The sequence below is a fragment of the Ambystoma mexicanum genome, chromosome 5q (assembly GCF_040938575.1).
Source record: "Ambystoma mexicanum isolate Mex_15411 chromosome 5q, UKY_AmexF1_1, whole genome shotgun sequence".
NCBI classification, from domain to species: domain Eukaryota; kingdom Metazoa; phylum Chordata; class Amphibia; order Caudata; family Ambystomatidae; genus Ambystoma; species Ambystoma mexicanum.
Window position 1 is genome coordinate 279,198,184 of NC_090933.1, and position 13,852 is coordinate 279,212,035.

Here is a 13,852-nt window from a genome sequence, read left to right on the forward strand (position 1 = left end):
GTTCAATAATTGTACAGATGCTGAAATGCAAGTAGACTAAGTCATCATAGAAGCTGGCTCTAAGTAGTGAATAGAATGCAGGCAACGCCGCCATTGTATAGAAGCTGGACTTCGGTATCATGAATTTAGTAAGCCAGGACTCATGAAGAGGAAAGGAGAAAATGGGCCTCATTCCAAGGTATGCCGGTAATACCGGCATCGTTTACCGTCCCGTTGCATTCCGACCCGCAAACCCGGTATTAGCGGCACCCTAAACAATGGTGCCGCTAATAGCGGCATAGACGCGTACACGCGCCCCTTCAGGGAGCAAATACCGGCATGCCAGTAATAGGTGGGAATCACAACCTACGCAGACATGCAAATACCGGAATCGCGAAGCCGGTAATCACGGGTTGCACGATGCCGGCCATACAGGCATCGCGGACCACCCGCAAACAGCAATCAGGATACAAGGCAGCTGCCACAGGTGCACACAATCCCCACATGTGGAGTCAATGGAGGCTGTGCCAGTATAAACTGAGCACACCCACACACACCCCCACAGGTGGAGGCAATGTAGACCGGCCCAGTACAAAAGGAGCACACCTACACACCACACCCCTTCCTACACCAAAATGCTAACACTAGCAGTTGCAATCATGGCGCTGGAGGACATGCCTATACTGCTACAACTACAGCAACAACAACTACAGCAGCAACAACAGGCAGCACAGAGGAGATGCAGGAGGAGAAGGAGGGTGAGACAGGCCCAGCAATTACCACCAGCGCAGTCACCAGTGCCTCGTAAGCAGCCACCAATCCCTCACACCAGACCCAGCCCATTCAACCTAACCCCTGAGCAGATCCACACCCTGTACCGGTTGGACCGTGACACCATCACCACCATAGTGGACATGATACAGAACGATTTTGCCAGCCACATAGGAATACGCACTGCCATCCCCCCACTACTAAAGGTGGTGTCTGTGCTACACTTCCTGGCCACAGGCACCTACCAACACACAGTGGGCCAGCTGCATGGCATTTCACAACCACTATTTTCACGCATGCTGAACCAAGTGCTGGATGCCCTCCTGAAGCACGCAAGCACCCACATATCCCTACCATGGACTGCCCAGGAGATAGCCAAAACCAAAGTAGGCTTCCATGCACTGGCAGGCATGCCCAATTGTGTCGGTGCTATCGACTGCACCCATGTGGAATTGGTAGTCCCCCATGCCATAGAGGCGGTGTACCGCAATCGCAAGCAATACCACTCCATCAATGTGCAAATGGTATGTGACTCCAGGAAGATCATCACCCATTACTGCGCCCGATTTCCTGGATCAACACATGATGCCATGTTACTGGGTAATTCCACGCTACCCCATCACATGGAGCGACATGCCGGACCACATGCCTGGCTGCTTGTGAGTTGCACAACCGTCCCATGGCAGTGCTTTGGGGTACCGATGTGTGGGGATGCATAAGGGGGGGGAGTACTGCACCTGGGTGGGAAAGGGGGGGAATACTGCACCTGGGTGGGAATGGCCGGTGATTGGAGAATGCATGCAGAGCCAAACACTCCTGACCTGAACCAGTCAAACGGTACATGACACTTCACTGGGCCACATATCACAAATAATGCATATCAATGAGAACAAGTAAGAGGCACAACCAGGCCACCATGGTGATGGCAAGCAATGCATGAATGAACAGGATGGCAAGTGTGGCAATGTGGGCAGTGTGACCATGCATAGTAAATAATGAACAGCATGAATTGGAGTCAAAACATTGTTGCATATCTGCCTCAGCATGCATGATTACACCCTGCATCATCTATTGAACTCCATCCAGACTACCACACCTCATGACAGTATAGATTGCACCTAGATAACATTTTTTAATGCTTACAGGGACATGTGCATGGCCACACCAAATAGCTGCCGCCATGACTGTGCTCCCTGAATGTGGCAGTTCAGAATGACACACACCTATTTGAATCTGCTTGCAGGTGATGGAGGATATCCCTTGAGGCCGTGGCTACTCACCCCTGTGCGTAACCCTCAGAACAGCCATGAGGAGGAGTACAATCGTGTGCACACCCGTACCCGTGTTGTGATTGAGCAGACATTTGGCCTGTTGAAGGGGCGGTTCCGCTGCCTCAGCAGCTCTGGTGGGGCACTCCTATATAGGCCTGACAAGGTGGCAAAGATCACCATGGCCTGTGTCATGCTGCACAACATGTGCGTCCGGAGAAATGTACCACTGCCACCTGACATTCATGGGCTGGGTGAGGATGATGAGGATGGAGACGGAGGTGAAGTAGCCCCCCTGCCAGTACGTGATGCAAGGGATGGCCATGCTGTACGCCAAGCACTAATTCACAAATACTTCTGAAACACAGGGACTATGAAAGACTTGTGTCAGTCAGACACTGGGCCAATGTGGACATGCACACAGGGAATGTTGGGAGTTGGGCACTGAACACTGTACCACATTAAATGGATGCACACAAAAATAACAATGTCCAGCCATGGATTTTTCTTATCACAACGTGTGTATTATTTACAACAGCAAAAATGTGCCCACTCCCCCCTCCCAGACTCCCCCAACAAACTCCCTGACCCCCCCAACAAAATCCCAGTCCCCCCCAACAAACTCCCTGACCCCCCCAACAAACACCAACACCCCCAATTGACTCCACAAGATGCACCCCTTTACCCCCAACCTTGTGTCCCACTACCATTGTCCCCCCACACTACTTGCGGGACTTCTTCCTGTCCAGAGGCGGCATTTCAGTGTGCCTTGCACTCCTACGTGTGTGTCGCACTGGGCTGGTGTGGACAGGTGAAGCTGGTGTGGAGGTAGTAGGTGATTCGCTGGCAGGTTCCACACCTCCTGCAAGCCGTGGCCGCTGCATATGAAGCAGCATTGAGGTCAGCACCTGTGTCACTGCCCCCAGGCAGTCCCTCATTAGCCGAGCCGACGCATTGACAGCGGCTGTGTTTGCTTCGATGGCCGCTGTGGTCCCTGCAATTGCTGTGGCAATACCCTGCCTTGTTTCCTCCCCGTCCGCTATGTACTGGCAGAGTAGGTCTAACATGGCCTCCTGTTGGGCCTCCACCATCGACAATCGTGTCTCCAGGGTTCTGGAGGGGGCTGGAGTGGTGGGTTGTGCAGTCACGTGGATGGCATTTTCGGACTGGACTCCTCAGAGGTGGGTAGGTCACAGTCACAGAGGCAGGGATCAACTTCACTGCAGGTGGGTGACTGCAGGTGTTGGGGCGAAGGGGTGGGCACAGGGCTCGGTGTCTCCCTCAAGCTCCACACTGGCATCAAGTTCTTCCCCAGTGGAGGCCGGTGCTTCCAGGGACTCCCTTTGGACAGGTGTGGGTGTGGCCTGCTTGTCTCCAGCGGAGGTGGTGGTGGTGGTTGCCCTCTTCTTACGGTGTGAGGTGGATGCCCTCGCAGTTGTCTCCTGGGTTGCTTCTTCCTCATCAGTGCCTGGGGGGGGGGTAGAAGAGATGCAGGGCATCAGTGATGGTGTGACATGGCAGTGGCGGTGCTGTTCATTATTCATTTGATCATGCTTTCATGTCTTACAGGTGTGTCACGCAGGGTATTCAGAGGGGGCATGTAAGCATTCACTGAATGGCAGGTGGCATGCCGTTGATTTTGGGTTTGTGTGAAGTATCACATGGGCAAGCTCCAGGTGTGTTGGCTGTGTGTTGGTTAAGGGATGGGCACTCAGCATGCATTTCAGTGTGGCAGCGTTTGGCCCACCATCTGTATTTGGGTATGGTCATGTGGGTGTTGGGACATGCATTGCCTTGCCTAGAGTCTCTACCACTTCACTTGTGCTACTTCATGGTCTCCCCTACAGGGATCTGCAGGGTCACTCACCTCGCATAATCCCTCGATGGACTCAGGACTGATGAATCTGCTGGCCGTCTCCTCCCAGGGCATCAATTTGGCAGGGGGGTGGGCATCCCCGCCTGTGGCCATGACCTCCCTCCGATTGGTGGCCATGATATTGCGTACCCTCAACCGGAGGTCATCCCACCGCTTCCTGCAGTCCCTCACACTGCGCGGGGTGGGACTTACGGCTGATACCTTGCAGGCTACCTCCTGCTAGATTTGCCTCTTTTGTAGCTGCACCTCCCGCTTCTTGTCGTGGGATTGTATTGTGTCTGCATGTGCAGCTAGAGTGTCCGCTAATATGGTGAGCTCTGCGTCTGAGTAACGCTGTTTATGCAGCCGGGGGGTGGTCTTCCTGGTAGCCTTTGACATCCTCTATGGATTTCAACTGTGCTCTCCGAGTATCGGCTGGTGGTTATGGAGGATGGCAATGGATTGTGTTTTTAAAGATGGCCGCCGGCCCATTTCCCGTTCCTGCACGATGACGTAATTTCCGGGTCCGTTTTTTTGCGAACACAGTATTACCATGCCAGTATTACCATGCTGGTATTTAGGGGTTGGTATGAGGCGGTTCCGCTATGGGCGGGTCCCGCGATGCCGGTATAGGGGGAGTTGGAGGCCCTTTAGCTGCATGGCAACTCGTAATGAGGCCCACTGTGTTGCAGCAAGAATAGGCTGAATCGTGGAGCTGCATGGTGAGGTTGTTTGGCTTGGAGTGAAGACCGAAGCAGCCAATGTCAGCTATCTATTCTGGAAAGGAGCAAACGTGCGAAGGATGAATTATCCGGTGTTAAGGTGCAAAGAAAGAACACCAAGAGTGCCAAGTTTAATTCATTTAAGGCATTTAAAACCTACAAAATGGAGCAAATTGTGGTCTCCTGTCACGTGACCCAAGGATGAAAATAGAGTTCGGACTAGGAGTTCCAGAACACGATAGTGGGTGCTCACATTCCCATGTTTACTGAAGACAAGGATACTTTTGCAAGGCTAAGTTCAAAGACAATATTCATGGGAGATCAGAGATGAGAGATGCTGGGCTAATTGAGTGGAGAGGGAGTGTAATGCCCCATCTCCTTGCACCTGGATCTGGGCTTACGTGCTGCTAAGTGAACTGAATGTTCCAGACATGGCACAAGTGTGTCAACCAATTGTAGTGGTCCACATAAGGAAGCACTTAACAGTTTGAAAACCAATGACAAACCATGTATCTAATGTTTCTGAAGATTACATGTTTTAGAGGTAGGCATATATTGTCCACCTGACAGTGGGCAGTCAATCACAATCCCAGTTCCTATAGATAATAAACTTAGATGTTCCCCCTAAGCCAATCCCGACCCTTAGTAGGGTTTTCATTATTTGCCACGTAGTATGATGTCACCTCTGACATATTTTTGATATATAAATTGTGTTTTGTGAAGAGATCGCTGAGAGAACCAGAGCGTACGTCCGTTGATGTTCTTTATAAACTTCCTGTTTTAGATAATTGTTAATAAAACAGTACTTTGCCATCTTCCTGAGTTGGTTTGGTTATTTGGACTCAGAGTTATTCTGTGTGATCCCATCCATTACATGCACGTTCCTAAAGGGCCCTAAGCTCACGTGGTAGTGGTGCAGAGGGTTCAAAAGATCCAAAATAATTCAGCTCCAGATTTTTGGATGATCAGGCATCCTCCGCCATTAGATGGAAGATCACAGAGGCTTCTGTGGAGAGTGGCAGAATAGAAATAAACTTGCAAGAAGTACCGAAACCGTGGGCAGGTCCCCGAGTTTCCACGGGCGCTCTACGGACGGAAGGCAAAGTGGTTTGGATTGGAGGAGGAGCCGATACTGAAGGCCTCGAATTGATTAACGAATGGTCAGTAGACTAAGGGGAATGGCAAAAAGTAACAGGATTGTGATAATGTGTCACAGGGAAAAATATTGTGAAGATAAGGAGATACCGCCTAGGAATCCTAATTCGAGGGAATTCGAAGGAGACATTTCAAACTCCAACGAGAGTAGGGTGAAATATAAAACGCAGTCAGTACTGCGTAAGGTAATGTCTCAAACCCTGTACAGGGTAAAAAAGTAAAGGTGATCACAGTGTTTTATAAAGTGTAAATGTCTGACTAGTCTAAATGTTGTCTGTTGAGTAAAATATCGAGGAGTGATAGAAATTGTGAAGAGTTGAAAAAGTAACAGTGGATAAAATTAAAGTTTAGTAAAATGATTGGTGCCAATCCAAAGAATAGATAGGCCATTGAAACGAGAGGATTGAGCAGCAATTGATGGTGCTTGCTCATATTTGTTGTTTTAAAAACATTGAAAAGTGGTGATTTAAGCCAAGGGAAAAGGTTTATTTTGAATGATCTGGTAAGTATTGACAGTCAATTGAGACTTTTCATTATGGTGGATACTCCTCTCACGCACCTATGCAAGACACTGCCAAAACATATGCCCAAGATCAAACAGTACAGTGCAGAATGGATAAAGGGCACAGCAGATAAATGTTTATGCTGTCGCCAAAAGAGAGATCATTGTCAAGAGCGGTATTGCAAGACATGACCACATACTTGCACGCTGCGTACACAGGGAAGAAATTAGAGAAAGGATTAGCGATTTTAGAGCTTTGGAAGATGTATCAAGAGGAAAGAGAAGACCCTCCACCTGAGGAGTGGATGCTTAATGAGCATAAGGGGCAAGGCGTTGAGCCCCCAGCTCCCCTTACCTTGCCTGAAGCAAAGAGTGTTGCTACAGAAGAGATACAAGTGTATCCTTTGAAGGAATTAAGTGCAGCAACAGTGTATAGTAATCCAGTATATGAACCCCCCGCTTACAGTAGCGACAATAGTCCAGAAGAGAATAAAAGAAAAGAAGAGATTTATAAGTTCATACAAGACAAGGAAGAAAAAAGTGAGCGGTTGAATATGTCGACAGAAATAGGGAGATTATGAGATGGAAAGGAGAAAAGGATAAGACTGACGAGGTAGCGCTCGTACAAAACAAATGGATTGGAGGACAGCTATTACTCAAGATAGATGGGAAAAGTATCGAGGCTGTTAGGCAAAGTGAAGATAAGGTCGAACAAGAAAAGAAGGATAAGGAACGAGAGAAAAGTTTGAAAAAGGATGAGAAAAAAAGAAAAGGTGGGGAGCGACGAGAGCAGATATATCGGAGGAGCAAGAGAAAATTGAAGAACTGGCAGAAGAACAAAGAAAGTATGACACAAGACAAAGAGTGCTAGAAGAAAGGGACAGAAAGGAAAGAATGAGAGAGGAGGAAGAAGCACAAAGACTAAGGGACAAAAGATTACAGAGACAAAGAAAAGAAGAGGAAAGAAGGGAAGGAGTAAGGAGAGGAGAAGAAGAAAGGCAAGGGGAAGAAAGAATTAGAAGGGATGCAAAAAAGCAAAGGGAAGTAGATGAAGAAATAGAACGAGAAAGGAGACAGCAAGTTTTCGATGTCAGTCTCTTCTGAAAGTAACAAATGAGGCCGAGCCCAGAAATACGATGGGACAGAGTGGAAGAGATTCTTCAGATAAAGGAAGTAATGACAGCAGTATCTAGAGTAGGACTAGAACAAGAATGATTTGATCTGGAAAGCATTGGAGAAAGGATCGATAAGGTCTAACAACAGTTAAGACGAGGTAGTGAGTATGCAACTTGAGGGAACGATGATCGATCCGCAGTACTTCAATCATAAAGTGATGAGGGAAACCTGTTCAGTGATAGGCTGGACTATTGCAACAGCCTTTTTCTAATTCTGCCTGCTTCCACCCTCCGCCCTCTGCAACTCATCCAGAACAGGACTGCAAGACTTGTCCTTGGCCTCAAGCCCAGGGATTGTATCTCTCCAGGACTGAAATCTCTGCACTGGCTCCCAAGGGCTGCAAGGATTAAGTTCAAAACCCTTTGCATTGTCCACAAGGCCTTCTGGGGCTGGGGCCTCAATACCTTCAAATCTCTCTTCCTAAATATCTTCCTTCTCGAGCTCTTCGCTCTTCCGCCTCCAACTCCCTCAGGGTCAGTCGCTGCTCCAAGCAACGAGTAGGTGGTAGATCTCTTTCTTCGGCTGGTGCCTCCCTCTGGAACAGCCTTCCTGCCTTCCTGAAACTTGAGGAGAACCATCTCCGGTTCCGGAAGCACCTCAAAACCTTTCTCTTTGCTTCTGCTTTCTCTCCTCCACTCCCTTGCTGATTTCCCGGCTGAAACTGACACTGCACTGGCTACCTGGCCACCCTCTGATCTCGGGCCCAGGTCCCCTGCCCCGCCAGTTGCACACCTGCACTGCCATCCTTGCAACCCTGCACTTCAGGACTGTGTTTCTGTGTCCCTACAGTCCCTTACCAGCACTTGACACTTGATGCCTGCACTTACCCTTCACCCCTGCATTTGCCAGCTGCTGGCCGTACTTTTCTTTTTGTTATTTATTCTATTATCCCTTGTACTGCACTTTCCCCTTCCCCCTTCCTATGCACTTGCATGTTCTGAATGACACCTGGCCTAGTAGGATCGTTGTCTGTCTTCCCTCTGTTACCACGCACTTGCGTTGTCGCGCCTTGAAACACTTGTGTATTGGCGCATTATAAATGCCATATCATATCATATCATATAGCATATCATATCGTATCATATCATATCATGAACGACAGGCATTGTCTCTGAGTAGACTGAACCTAGGCAAGGGTGAGGGAGATGAACGTCACATTAGTTGGGGCCTATTCATGTCAGATGAAGAAAGAAAGTTCTATCATAGGGCAGGAGGAGGGAGCTCGTGCGCCCCAGAAGGAAGCCTGCAAATGGATAAGGAAGTAAGATGGTCGGATCTGAAACAACCTAAAGATAGAACACCAGATCCCATAACATATCCTGAGCATCCCCGAAGACGATCACATATTGAGAAGGGAGAGTATCCACCATATGTAAGCAGGTTAAGGTCATTGCTGACAAGGAGACAGACAGGGACGATTATCTCTGCCATGGATAGACTAATAGTGGGATCCGACTATGGGATGGGGTTTACACAGTTCCCCTTGTTAGAGAAGGGGGAGCAAGACTGCAATACATTTAATGGCACAGATGGGCAAGGATAACATAAAATGCAAGCTCCCTAGTTTGACTTCAGGGGCTGGAAAATGGATATACGAATTATAGAAAATGACAGGAGGAAATACGCTGGCCATAGGGAACATAAAAGGTCTCCTGGAAGCCATTCTTGGAGAGAGGGCCGATGACATATGGAGGAGAGCAGGATATTCAAGTGTGACTGCACAAAACACAGCGCATGATGGAGCACTGTTTAATAATTGTAGAACAGACATTTGGAGGGCTCTCAGGGTGCAATATCCTCACACAGCAGATATGGGTGCAATTATGACACGTAAAATGAAGGAAGATGAAGACCCTATTGCTTACATTCAGGATATTCAGGAGAAATGGCAACTTGAAACTTGCGAGTCATGGGAAAAGACAGTGGCATCATTTTACCACATTTTATGTCAGGGGTTGCCTCAGCCAGTACAGAGGCAGATGAAAAAACAAGTAGGGATGGAAGCGAAGCCATGGGTTGAGATACGGTTGACGATAGTGCATCATTGACAGTTATTACAAGAGAAAAACAAGAAGAAAACGTTGTCAAAATTTGCCTTAGAAGGGGCAATACTGACAAGCGCAGAAGGATTGGGAATGCAGGAAGCAATAGGTACATTGCAGGTGAATACATTGTGCCCGATGGATGGACCAAGGTGGGTATGGGTTTTTACGCCACGAGGCAGAGGTATGGGTTATAGGGGAGGAGGAGGCGGATTTGCAGAATAACCAAGGTGGGTTTCAAAATACATAAAATGAAAACCAGAGCGCTGAGGCAGGCTTTAACCCAGGAGGGAATAACAGGAGGCTTCCCCCAGTATCTTGGAATTGTGGAATGACAGGACATATTGCACGCGTATGGGGGAGCCAAGGGAATGTACAAAATGGCCAATTTTCCAGAGGGGTACAGCTCATCCTCTGCCATACAGCACTCAGACCAGAGAGGGCTTTGCCCAAGATCACATGCTTTCAGACACATGCACCCCAAGTACAGCAGGTACAACAGCAGGGACAAGTACACATGAATCTGCCACAAGGGCAGTCACAACAAGCCCCTATGCAGATATAGTAGTATGCAAATACAGGACCATTATCAACACCTAGAATAGGAGGTGTCACTGAGGTAGGAGGGAATCCTTTCACAGGGATCACTTGATCCTGTTGCATAAGGACTCCCAAGACTAGACTTAATTTACGTTTCATCAAAAAAGACTTAAACACACTTGTTTGCCTTAAGGGTACTGTCAGTCCTCATCAATCTTTAGCACAGTCCTACGGATGGATTTAGGCAATATCGATCTCGAAAGTGCTCTGATACAATACATAGATGACCTATTGATTTGCAGTAAAACAGAGGATGAGTGCAGACAGGACTCTATCCGATTAATGACTACTCTAGCAGACAAGGAATATAAGGTGGACATGGAGAAGTTACAGTACTGTCAAGAAGAGGTGTTATACAATGGTCAGTTGATTTCACATGAAGGAAAGAAAGTGATACCTGAGAGAGCTGAGGCAATCATGAAAACATCAAAACCAAACACAGTGAGACAGATGCAACAGTTTTTGGGTTTGTGCAATTACGTTATACACTGGGTGTTTGGGTGTTTGATTATAGCACATATACAAGACCACTACTGCAAGCATTAAAGAAAGTACAGGTTGGTAAAACAAAACTAGAATGGACCGACGAAATGGAGGAAGGATTTGAAGAAAAAAAGACATTTGTACAGCCCCAGTTTCAGGAATTCCCAACTATGGCGAGGAATTATATTTGTTTTCACACACTGATGGGTCAGTAATGACGGCAGTGCTTAGTAATCAAACATAAAGAACCACAATAGGGTACAAACGTTTGGCATATTACAGTGGGATTTTAGACCCAGTTATGAGAGGACTATTGCCTTGTGAACAATCTTTGGCAGCTTCCGCATTCGTAATTGAGAAGTCCACACGTATTGTCATGGGTTGCTCTAGGACCCTTTACGTGGAGCATGCTTTATTTGCCACTCTAGAGAAACACATGGGCACATTGACATCTCAAAGAGCTTCAGTTTATGAGGTGATGATTTCTAACCCAGCTATTCAAATGTTAAGATGTAAAATAGTGGATGTAAAATAGTGAACTCAGCCACATTTATAGCTGAATCCGTAGAAGAAGGTGATCATATGCATGACTGTGCCAATTATGTTGAATTTTATGATGATATATCCCGTGTGAAGGAGAATGCTTTAGCGGGAGATGAGATTCTTTTTATTGATGATTCTTCAAAAATTAATTTGAGTAGTGGGGGAAAACATTCTGGCGCTGCAGTAGTGAGTCACAGGTTAAATGGAGAGTTTAAAGTAGTATGAAGTGCAAGACTACTGTCTCACTTTTCAGCGCAAGCAGCAGAATTAATAGCGCTTATTGTCGCTGTTAGGGAGAATTCTCCAGAATGGCTTATTTTCCTTACCTAACTAGTCCCTCAGCAGCTTTGCTGGATTTCTAGGATGTATTTTGTTCACCTGGTAAGAGTGTGAGCCTTTTTGTCCGACTCTTACATGTGTTTTGCTGTGTGTGTTTTAACATTCTTGTGTTCATAGTCTATGGAGCCTCACCTACTCCATAGGCATCATCTTTTTACTGTGTGTTACATAGCACCTTCAGTGCAGTGACACATGGTTGTCTTTTAGACTTCCCAACTCAGACTCCATTTTCTGGGACTGACTACTGTCTCCCAGAACATGTAAAGTTGCCATTGACTTTATTAGTCTCTTTAAAATCCACAGACCAGTGCAAACTATCTTACATAGAGTACTGGAAAGGGTTAATACTTATCCCTTTTTGCCTGTTTCTCTTGGAGCATTGTTTCACTCCCTTTTCATCAAGACTTGGCTGGTGGCAGTGGTAACTACCCTATTTTTCCTACCGCGGTTATCTTAAATAACCTTGGTATTGTTTTAGGCTATCTCGGTAGCCTCGAACTTAAACCCGCTGAACCATATACTTTTGTTATGGTTCCAGCTGGGTTTATTCGCCATTTCTTTTTGAAAATGTCTTTCTCGTGTTTTACCCTGCGTGCCAAACCAGGTTTGGCTCCTTTGTTCACTGTCTTTTAACTGGCTTCCCTGCAGAAGTCCTCCTTACGTGCCTGAAAGTCTGGGTAGGCAGGATGTGAAGGAGTGCTTTTAGGACCCCTGCCATGGGTTCCCTTGGTAACCCAAGTCACACTCCTGTTTGATTGGCTAGGTGAATGTTCCACCAGGACAGCCACCCTGCTGTGTGATTGACACCCAGGCTGTGTGAATGGGGGAAAACTGCATAAAAAGCAGGTCTCTGGAATTGGAAAGGCAGAGTCACCACTGGAACGAAAGAACCGACGAGGAGCAGACAGAAGAGGACCCCTACAACGAGTGAACCGCCCGGTGAAACCCGGCTGCAGGTCCGAATCTTCAGACTCCAATGACAGAGAAGATCTACCAGGAATCTTCTTCCCCTGAGCTGGTGGGACCAACCAGTTCACCCAAACTGCAAGCCAGGAATCCCTCCTCTGGTCGAATTTGCTGTACAGTGCTACAGTGAACCGGATAGCCAGGAATGTCGGACCCTGCTTTGGTTTTAAGGAGCGCACCTTTTATTTGTTGCTTTGCTCTGCTGCTGGTTTCTTTCCTGGGCTGTGTAGGACCCTCCAGTCTTCCTACTTCATGTCAGTCCGACAGTCGCTTCAGGAACCGTGAGCCTGCTGGACCTGCCAGGTACGTCCACCTCAGCTACAGCTTCTTCTCCATTTAAGGGTACTGTGCAAATCCGGTTGTTCTTTTCATCCAGCCGCGGTGAAGGTGTGTGAACCCTTTCTGCACGGCCTTAAGGATTCGCCGTATGCAAGTAAGTTGGTCCCCTTTATTGCGTTAACCATGAAAGGCCCGGGACACCCTCACAGTTAGTGGTGGGCTGTTTATCAATTGTGGGGTTTTCCCGAGTAATTACTCTTTTGCCCCCCTTCTTGTTATCTCATTTTCATAGGTAATCGCTCTGGGCACTTTAATCCAAATAACAGTTCAATACTACCGGACACGTTAAGGTGCTACAAGTTCCGTCCTGTTCAAATCCGATGGCACACGACACGGTGCGGGATTGCGAGACCCAATTACAATAGACCTACCATCTTTGTACATGCTTAATAAATGGAGAGGCCTAAACTGCAAATTATGACCAACAGTATCTAAATCATGATCGAATAAGACACAGAGCAAACCTCAATCTGTTATCTTTTTTACCTTTTGTAGCTTGACCTTTGGCAGACACTGGATTATTCACATTTAAGTGATAGACATCTAGTTAGGAGGGGCCCTTCTAATTAAGGATGGCTGGGTGACACACATGACCAAAGGATGCAAGGCCATCGAGACTAGAACGTGTATTAGCCCCCGGAATAACCCTTTCACTAAGAGGTGGTGAGATGTATGCTTTACTTGTTATCGCTTAATTATCTGCACTTGAGCAACTCCCTCCTCTTTCAATCACCTAACTAGCATGTATTTGTGTTTTTTTGTTGTGCCTCCACTGATTATCCTTCCCATGAGTGGATATTATTTCGAATTTGATGTTGGGCTTGTCACTGGACCAATAGAGTAGTGTCCTCACTATTATGTGATTTGGCACGAGTTTACCGACCAGTATTAATCACTAGGTCTGAGTAACGATACTTTAATTCTACATGTATAGAATGAGTACTTGGGGTAACTACTATATATACCCTAATATGTTCCCCTTTCCAGATACAGAGTTTCCTTGCTGTGGTGCACCAAACAGACTACGGATCATTTACAGGACCCTAGAATTTGGACTCCATAGTTGTTTGAACTTTTTAAATATTGATGCATAGGAACACTGCCTTGTCTCA